General features: G+C 43.5%; 1 protein-coding gene across 1 annotated transcript in view; it reads left to right on the top strand.

The window, feature by feature from the left end:
• Positions 1–709: 709 nt before the first annotated feature.
• XDH (xanthine dehydrogenase) overlaps positions 710–9,389 on the top strand; it is a 56,103-nt gene continuing 47,423 nt past the window's right edge. The window contains exon 1 of the mRNA XM_048935477.1: positions 710–1,066. The gene's annotated coding sequence lies outside the window, so the exon portion shown is untranslated. The remainder of the gene's footprint in view (positions 1,067–9,389) is intronic.

The following is a 9,389-nucleotide window of genomic DNA, read 5'->3' as shown; positions in this document are numbered from 1 at the left end:
AGTTTATTCTTCCACTAAGGTGTACATCAGAACTCTGTGTGTCTCGGAAGTTTGTGTGATAATCTGCGTTCAATGTCTGTACTTTCTCTACAGCACACTTGCCTCTGTGTGAATCACACTCCTTTCTGTATATTGTAGCCTGTGCAATGTGAGGAGCAAAAAATTAGAGCAAGGAAACCTTCCATTCGTTCCTTTTCTTCTCTGTATCTCCCTGTCTTCCTTCTTCCATCCTTCATTTCTGGAAAGTCCTTTACACACCATTCAGATTCTTTCAGACACAGCCATCCTTCTGCCTTCCAATCCAGCATTCACGATGGATGTTTTAACCCATCTCAGTAGAAGTGTTTGTTCCTTTCAATCTAAAGAGAAGCTAGGGCAGGATCAGAGATTCTCCTGCTAACTGGCTTAGACACAGGCTGCCTAGAGAGGTAGTAGTCTCCTTCTTTGGAGGTATTCAAGACCCCTGGATGCCCACCTGTGCAACCTGCTGTAGGGAATTATGTTAGCAGGGGGTTGGACTCAATGATCTCCAAAGGAGTATAATGAGATACAGAGAGGCTAAGTGAGGCTTTTCTCTGTACTCTGTGCACGTGGGGTCCTGCTGCAGGTGTGCTGTGTTAGTAACAAATTGAGTTCACCTGTATTTGGATAAGAACTGCAGACAACAGATTTAAAGGGGGGGGGGGAAGGAACACGTTGGTGGTGATTTCAGTGCTGCTGGAGGAGGTGCTGTGGTAGGAAGGAAGCAGTGAAGCAGTCTGGTAGGGGCAGGCTAGGGACAAGCAAGTGGCTCGCTCCATTCTGTCAGTGTTTTGGTGGGGAAAAAGCTGTAGCCTCTCAGAGTGGGGAGTGTTGAGATGTAGGATGCTGCCACACCTGAGTGGGGGAAAGTGAGTTACCTCAATAGAACCTGACCCTGTAAAGTCAGGTTGGACTAATATGTTGTAGGGCGGATGCAGGCCATCCAGCAGTGCTTTAGGCAATGCACCTTCTACCCTGTCAGCAGAGCTGAGGCCTGTGGCTGTCTGTGCTGAGAGCTGAACATGTGGTTGCTGCCTCCAGTTTGGTATGTGAGTTCTTGCTTTTTCTTCTGCAATCTTGTTTTTCCTGTTAATTGCATTAATTGTGTCTATGTTGCTTTATGAGTGATCAAGGTACAAACCTGCTGCTTTTGAAATGATTTAAAATGAAGTTCCTGACTTACTCATTTCCTGGATTTTATTGTTGGGGTTTATTTATGTGCTGTTGCAGTCTGCTTTTTGCATACACAATAACTGTTATTATATTTGTCATAAACTTGATAGATTTGTCTCACAGTACCTCCTCCTGCCTTGCCTATTCCAGTTTTTTTCCTTCAAAATGATACCCAAGTTGTTGTCTTACAACAAGGGTTGGGCTTGTGTCTGCTGTTCTCAAGCCAATGAGTGCTTTGAGCTGAGGTTTGCAGAGCTGGGTGCCAGGCAGTCATTTGCAAAGCAAGCACACCTGGAGTTGAGCACCAGGCCTTTTATACAGTTGAAGAAGCAGGCATGGGACCATTTGCTGTTTGCTTTTTATTATGTGACTTACTCAGTTACTTACATGCTCAAGCTGGCTGTCAGCTCACAAACTGAAGGTGGTCGCTTATTTTCATATCACATCTCCTCTCAGGAGCTTGTGTTGTATATACCATGTTAATTAAGCATAGGTTACTTTGGAACATCCTTCTCACCTGGTCAACTGTGAGGCGTGTGTCCTTTCTGTTGCTCACATTTGTGAGTACCCTGTGAGTGGATAGGATGCCTCGTCTATAACTTTGTTTTTTCCATGTTGGGCACCTCCAATGCCCTGCGTTGTACTCAGCTTCATCTTTCTTTGCTTGTTTCAGCCCTCTGTGCTCCTGTAGTTATGTTCCTGCCCAGACTTGGGAGAATAGGAAAGTTTTGACAGGGAGAGTTCCTGTAATGGGAGAAGATAGTCAAAATCAAATTATGTTTCCAGATTGTCTGTAGGTTTTGGATAACCTTACTTCAGGGTAGGGACTCTGAGATGTTAACACAGGCCAAGACTTGTGTCTCTTTCAGCATCTGAAGGGGTAGTAAGCAAGTGGACCAGGCTCACTGATATCATTTCCCACTGATAGAGGTACCACTGATCAACTTCGGTGCACTGAGCAATGATTGCTGTCTGTGTTTGAATGGTAAAACATAGTTAACGTGTTTCCTTTGTTCAGGCTGGATTTTGTTAAAATTCCACTTCGCTTAACATGGGGAACCAACAAGATGCTTCAGGACAGAGTATTATAAATAATCAGGTTGGATTATTTCTTACAATGTTATCTTGTGATTAAGTCCAGAAAGACCCTTTGTTTTCAACTAAAGCAGAAGTACTAACAGAATCATCAACTTTGGCATGAAAAATGCTACCTTCTCATGGCCTTGAAGGCAAGGAATTGTATGAAAGAGTCTTCCAAGTTAAAACCAACAACCAAAAACCCCTCTCTTCTGCCTGGGTGACAGCCTGCAGGTAAGTTCTTTCTTTGTGTTAGGGCACCAAGAGGAAAATATGTGCCAGAGACGGGTACACTTGTGCACATTTTCATGTTGCAAAAATAAAAGCAGAAACAAAGATTGGGATAAAAATGAGATAACTCTATGTTGCAAAAGCTATCCTGCTCTGGAGATGGGAGATTAAATGGCATGGGAAGTAGTGCATGTGTGTGCAGCCAGGGTGCATGCTTGTGCATACTGCTTGCAAGCCCTCCAATGCTGTGGCAGATACTGCCTTTAGAAGGCAAAGATGGCAAAGAACCATTTGGCAGGGGGTGTTAGCAATAGAGATAAGAGTCCAGGACAATGTAGGTGTGACTAGAAGAGCTTAAGATCTGCGTGTTTGTATGTGTTCTCTTCACAAAACAAAGGCAACCTGAGTGAGGAAGATATTTGGTATCAGTTTCGCTCTCTTCATGAAGGTGCCATGCCTTTTTCTCCCTTGCCTCCCTTCTCCATCACTGACACAAGAACATATGTAATGCTTTGCAAAAAAAGAAAAGCATACACGCTTTTCTCAGATGTGGTTAAACTAATATCGTTGTAAGGAGTAGTAAACAAGGGAGAGGCTGGATGATAGCACTGTTCCTAACAAACCTTTTCCTGAAGGCATAAGGGCAGCTGTGGCTGCTTGAACTGTAGGTAAGGTCAATATGTTTGATCAGAGCACTCTTTGTAGGCTCTCATTATGCTTGGACATGACCTTGGCTTTTGAGAGCACTCTGGAAAAAAAAAAGAACCCTTCAGTTTTGTCATTTTCTTTCTGCTGTTTGCCTGGAGGATTAACGGCATGATTTACAGAACATCTCTTAAACCAGTCATCTGCTGAGGGAACTGGGAGTGGTAAAATACATTGGTGAATGTTTGGAAGTCTATTGGCTCAGGGCAGGATTGCACCATTCACCCTATGTAGAGAAGAGGCCGAAAAAGGTGTTGCAAGCTGCAGCTGATAGGTCATCTAGACATCTGCTACACGAGAATGGATCAAGGTCACGATCATTCTTCAAATACTCAGCTCAAATCAAGGGGTTACTTTAGTCTATGTTTGCTTGACTGTGATTGCAGTGGGAAGGCATGCACTCAGCTGTAAAGATGGCCTTGTAGTGATGACGTTAGGCTGTCTGAGGTGCGTGCCAGTCGACTGGAGGTTGTGGGAGTACCTTGTTTTTGCTCTGGTTAAACACAAGTGGAAATTGATCAGGCAGTAATGAGCGCTCTCAGGTGACTTATTAAAGCATTAGCATCAACAATTATTTGTCGCAATTGATGGATTTGTAATCCTAAAAGATCTTGTGATATACAGTAAAGAAGCATCTCATTATTCTTCATTAATTAAGTGGGGAAAAAGCAGATGCAGTTTGAAAGGCTTCAGATTACTGCGATCTCACCAAGTGTTTATAAGCTACTTTTTATAGTTTTTTTTCAGTATCTGTCATGGAGATAAAGACCAGATGCTCTACCTGTAAAATCATTATTACTGTCTTGATTGTATTTGTAATTGCCTTCATTTTTACTACAGAATCAAGCATCATCTGTAGGCTGCACTTTTAGGCTTAAATTTCCACAGTGCTGTTCCAGAATGGTTGCCAGTGCCTTATTCACTGGCACTGAAGAACTCCTGGGTGAATAACTTGTTACGGCCATACAGGAGTGAATCTTGAGTCTAATTGCCATGGCTAAAGTTTGTTGTCCAACCTAGCAGCTTAAAGCTTTATGTGAAACATCTAAGATACGGTGCTTGAACTTTAACAACCAGATCTTGTCTTGTATTGTGATCTTGCAGATCTTATCAGTGCTGAAGTAGACATACATGAAAATTCCACCACTGGTAACCATGGGTATTAGTCCAGACGGGGTAGGAAGAACCAGTACTCGTATCTCAGTCATCTGCAGATGTTCCCAGATTGTTAACTGACTTAAAACATTAGTGCAAGCAGCACCTCATGGTCCAGAGAGATCAATTTATGCTGGATATATGCTCTATGTAAAGGAATAAACATTGAGATAGAGTTGCTGAAGACTGGAGAAAAAAGATGCAATTGGTAGAGTCAGTGTAACCTTTGGTAAGGGCTTAACTTAAAGGGATTTGTGGAATGTGAAATAGTGAAATTAACTAATAGTTAATAGTTCTCAGTTAAAGAGAAACAGCAAAGCTTAATTGAGCACAAGATACTGAGTCTACAAAGCTTTACTTTCCATCTTATTCTGTATTTTGGCTTCGAACCAGAGGCAAGTTAGCACTGGCCTATCAAACTGCAAGAGAAATTTAATCAGCACCACCTTCCAGCTGTTATGCAAACAAACTGGCAGACTGAAGCTACCAATGAGGGGCTGCAAAGCTTGCACAACTGGTATTCTCTGGAGCAATCTGCGTAACTTTTGGTTCCGTGGCCTTTTGTGAAGGCCACCAGACTATTGCAATGTCTTTGCATATGTAAACACGCACTTCAACTAATTAATTTGAAGCCCTGTTTTAAAGTAGTAGAATTAGTGGAAGGTTTAGCCATTAAAAAAAAAAAAAAAACACATGACCAAATCAATAAACAAAATAAACAGGTGCCCAGGCAACGTAAAAGCAGGGATGAGCATTTATTGTCTCTTCCTACTGCTGATTCACTGTGTGATCAAAGAGTCCCTGTTAGTGTCTCATCTTTTCACATCTTAACATGACAGATACTGGCACAGCACTCTGTAGTGTCATTGTTAATTAATGTTTATTAGGTGATTTTTAGTTCTTGGTGGCGTTGCAGCATGAAGAAAAATAATAATAGTACTTGGCCCAGTGCTAGCAAGCTGCAGGAAGGAAAGAATGCGCCTGTTGTTAATGTTGTTAAAGCATAGGGCCAATCAAATCAGCCTTACAAGCATAATTTTTTTTCTTATGGAAATATTGGCACTTTTGCCTAAGGAAAAATGGGATGTACTCTCCTTCAGTATGTAGATCAGGTTCCAGTCAGAGGGTTTTAGAAGTCGACTCGTCATGTCCTATTAATTGCAGAGTGTCATTAAGTGGCTGCAGCAGGATTATGTTATAAATGGAGCATCTTTGCTTTGCCAATTTATGAACAGTAACACAGTAATTATAAACACCTCTGTAAGCTTTCCAGAATGACAGTATGTCACTGAGGCTTCCTGTAATGTGAACAAGTCAGAGCAGGTTATGTTTGCTGCGTTTCTGGTGTACTCTTTGAAGTCCATAGCATGTGTTGAATGCTGTGTGTGCCTTCACAGCTCTCCTGCCATGTCTCTTTACCAGCTTTTGTCTCTGTGAGACTGCACAACGTATTTCAGAAGAGAGTTGTGGTATCCTCAAATATTAATTATTCCTGGCACCTTATCTAAGATATGGAGCGTTTCTCACCCTATTCCAGTGCATGTGATGCTTCCATACCCTGCTTTCCAGCAGCAAGGTAGCTAGCTTGATTCACTGAGCTTCTATTTTTCCATTAATATTGGACTCTGGCCATGCTGGCAATCCGCACGCATCACACACTCATTACAGCTGAGTGTAGATAGCTGTGAAGGGCTTGCTGTGAGCTGGGCACAGCTTGTAATTCAGAATTCAGCCAATGCTAATATTTGGTAGGCTAATGACTAGTTAGCTGGTTGTTCTTTAGGCTGTACCTAAATGTTTTGTAACAGTAATGACCAGTCTCTATGGGAGTACTACTAACCGAGCAATGTGGCAGATTATGCCCCCACCTGCTATCCTGTTGTTCTGGAACTACTTCAGTGTTTCAAACAGGATCAGTGCCTTTTCTGTAGCTGCTGCCTTACTGCCCAACAGGACAGGAGCTTTGTTTGAAGGAGCTCCAGTAGGTATGACAGACTGAAAGTCTCAAAAGTAGAGCACTAAGAGATGTCCGGGAGATCAAGCAAGATTGTTAGGCTCTTTGTGCTCTCACTGCACTATTTTAAGTGGAGTGATGTATTGAGGCAGATGGCTATTTTTTTTTTAACCTCTCAAGCAGGGGAGGAAAGCACTCTGCCATCTGCGTTATTTCTACTTCTGTCTTACTCTCTGGAATTACATCAGTTCTCATCCTGTACCCAACTTGCTGGGAGTGTTGCTCTGATGTGTTTATTGAAGGATGATGGATAAGAGGTAGCACCCAAGGTACTCCTTCACACCAAACAGAAGGGACTGGTTCTGCTTTATTGGAACTAAGAAAATCAAAGCAAGTTAATGGGACTGAAAGTTACAGCTGGGTGGAAAAAAAAGCGCAGAATCTCAAAGCCCTGGGTGTGTTTGGAGCACATTGCTTCAAAAAGGGGGTGGAACTGTTATGGATTGTGAAATTTAGACTTGATTTCCTCCATGGGGGAGGAACCAAATGACAGTGAAAGAACGGAACAGAATTTCAGTGAATGGAGTTATGAAACATTTAGTAAAACAGAGCTCAGTGTTGTACAGACAAGAGAGAGTGAAAACAACAGGATCAATAGATACGATATTAGATGTATATATGATTGCTCACAAATAGATACATTTGTCAGTACTTCAAATGTTCTGATCCGTACTCCTGTAGCTGATCTTGTTTTCTTATTTTTTAAAACAGTGTGTACTTCAAACACAGCAGACCTGAATGCCTGAGGTATGTGTACTTGCAATGTGTTCTTAGCCTGTCTGGGCAGGTTGTACAGAAAGCTGCAGAACAGAAGTAGCTGAACTTGAGATGAGTGTAAAGGAAAGAGAGGTCGTCACTTTTCCAGAGAAATAATTTGGATGAGAAAGGTGATCAGCCTCCTTCCTGCAGCATGCTCAGAGCTTCAGGCAGCCTTAATCTACTGAGGAGCGATTCTGCAGGCTAGTAGCAGGGATGGCTTGGTTCTAGCACTGGCTGCCATTCAGAGGGTGGTGAGGCACTGGAACAGGCTGCCCAAGGAGGCTGTGGATGCCCCATCCCTGCAGGCATTCAAGGCCAGGCTGGATGTGGCTCTGGGCAGCCTGGGCTGCTGGTTGGCGACCTGCACAGAGCAGGGGGTTGGAAGGAGATGAGCACTGTGCTCCTTTTCAACCCAGGCCATTCTATGACTCTGTGTAGAACTGAGTGGTGTATCCTGTATCAATCTGGATTTTCAGGAATTTGTGATGAACAGTGGCTAGCCATGAAAGAACTAAAAACAAATATTGCAATGGGATCTATTCAAGAATTTTATCCAAGGAAATCTCTGGTACATTTTAATGGCTTTTCTGTTTGGAAATTGGGTGGAACTTCTAAAGTCACTGTTATTGATTCTTCAAAGACGAAGAAAACAAATTCTCATGGTATAAACTGCTGGGAAGGTTAAAAGTCATGGTCTTAGGACAAATGTGCCAGAACAGTAAGGAAGCTGAAGGCAATGAGGGACCTGGAGGAAGCAGTAGGATCTGTACCCTCTGCCTTTCTCTTTTTGTACACAAATTCCATGGAGCAGGGTGGGAAGCTCCAGAGGCCTGGCCATAGCTGTAGATGAGGTGTCTGTGTGAATGCTGTGACCTCTGTTGGCCTCAGTCTGTGGACATACCTGCACAGCCGGTCAGTGCCCTGTTTGGACTGGGTACACTGACCTCAGCAGTGCGTGGGACTGCCTGGCTCCAAGAGCCCTGTGGTCTCAGGTTCTTGTGGAATTGTTCTGCCCAGGCTGAAGGCTGCGCTGCACAAGAGGCTGCAGAAGACTCTTGAAATCATAGAATTGCTCAGGTTGAGAAGACCTTAAAGATCATCAAGTCCAACCACAGCCTAACCCTACTACCCTAACTCTAACAACCTAAATCACGTCCCTGAGCACCGCATCCAAATGGATTTTAACCACATCCAAGGGTGGTGACTCAACCACCTCCCTGAGGAGCCTATTCTAGTGTTTAACAACCCTTTCTGTGAAGAAGTTTTTCCTGATATCCAACCTAAACCTCCCCGGCACAACTTGAGGCCATTTCTCCTTGTCCTGTCACCAGCGAGAAGAGAGCAGCCCCGCTCTTGCTGCAATCAGTTTTCAGATATTTGAAGAGAGCAATAAGGTCTGCCCTCAGCCTCCTTTTCCCCAGACTAAACAGCCCCAGTTCCTTCAGTCTCTCCTTATAGGACGTATTCTCCAAGCCCTTCACAAGCCTTTTTGCCCTTCCATGGACCTGCTCCAGCACCTCAATGTCCTTTCTGTATTGAGGTGCCCAAAACTGAACACAGTACTCGAGGTGAGGCCTCACCAGTGCCGAGTACAGTGGCAGGATGACTTCCCTAGTCCTTTCATCACTCCATTCCTGATACAAGCCGGGATGCCATTGGCCTTCTTGGCCACCTGGGCACACTGCTGGCTCATATTCAGCTGACCGCCCATCAGTACACCAAGGTCCCTTTCCATCAGGCAGCTTTCCAGCCACTCCTCCCCAAGCCTGTAGCGCTGCCTGGGGTTGTTGTGACCAAAATGCAGGACTCAGCACTTGGCCCTATTGAAACTCATACAGTTTACCTTGGCCCATCGATCCACTCTATCCCTCTGGCAGATCAGCACTTCCAAAATTACAAATATGAAATGGGCCATTAAATGTGCTTTTGGCTTCTTGGTGGAAGAAATTTCTAGACCTGTTTTACATTATAACTCATTTGATAGCTCTACTCGGGGAATGTCAGTGACCTGTAATGAAAGTTGCCTGCCTGGGTTTTTCCAAGTATGCGTTTAAGCCTATTAAACATTAATGATGGTGATGTCTGGAGTAACTTCTTTCTCTTGACGAAAGTGAGTTTTAATGTGTTGTTGTAACTCAGCAACCAAGTGTCAGCTCTTCATTCTAATGGCTCGCTCTTCATTCTAATGACTCACTCTTCTAAATCAAGGATGCTTATTGAAAATGTTACGTGAGATGTGGGTTGAATAGATCAG

This window comes from Lagopus muta, chromosome 2, assembly GCF_023343835.1.
Source record: "Lagopus muta isolate bLagMut1 chromosome 2, bLagMut1 primary, whole genome shotgun sequence".
In the NCBI taxonomy this organism is placed as follows: Eukaryota; Metazoa; Chordata; class Aves; order Galliformes; family Phasianidae; genus Lagopus; species Lagopus muta.
Note: the sequence above shows the minus strand (reverse complement) of the source record. Positions and strands in the feature narration are given on the sequence as shown.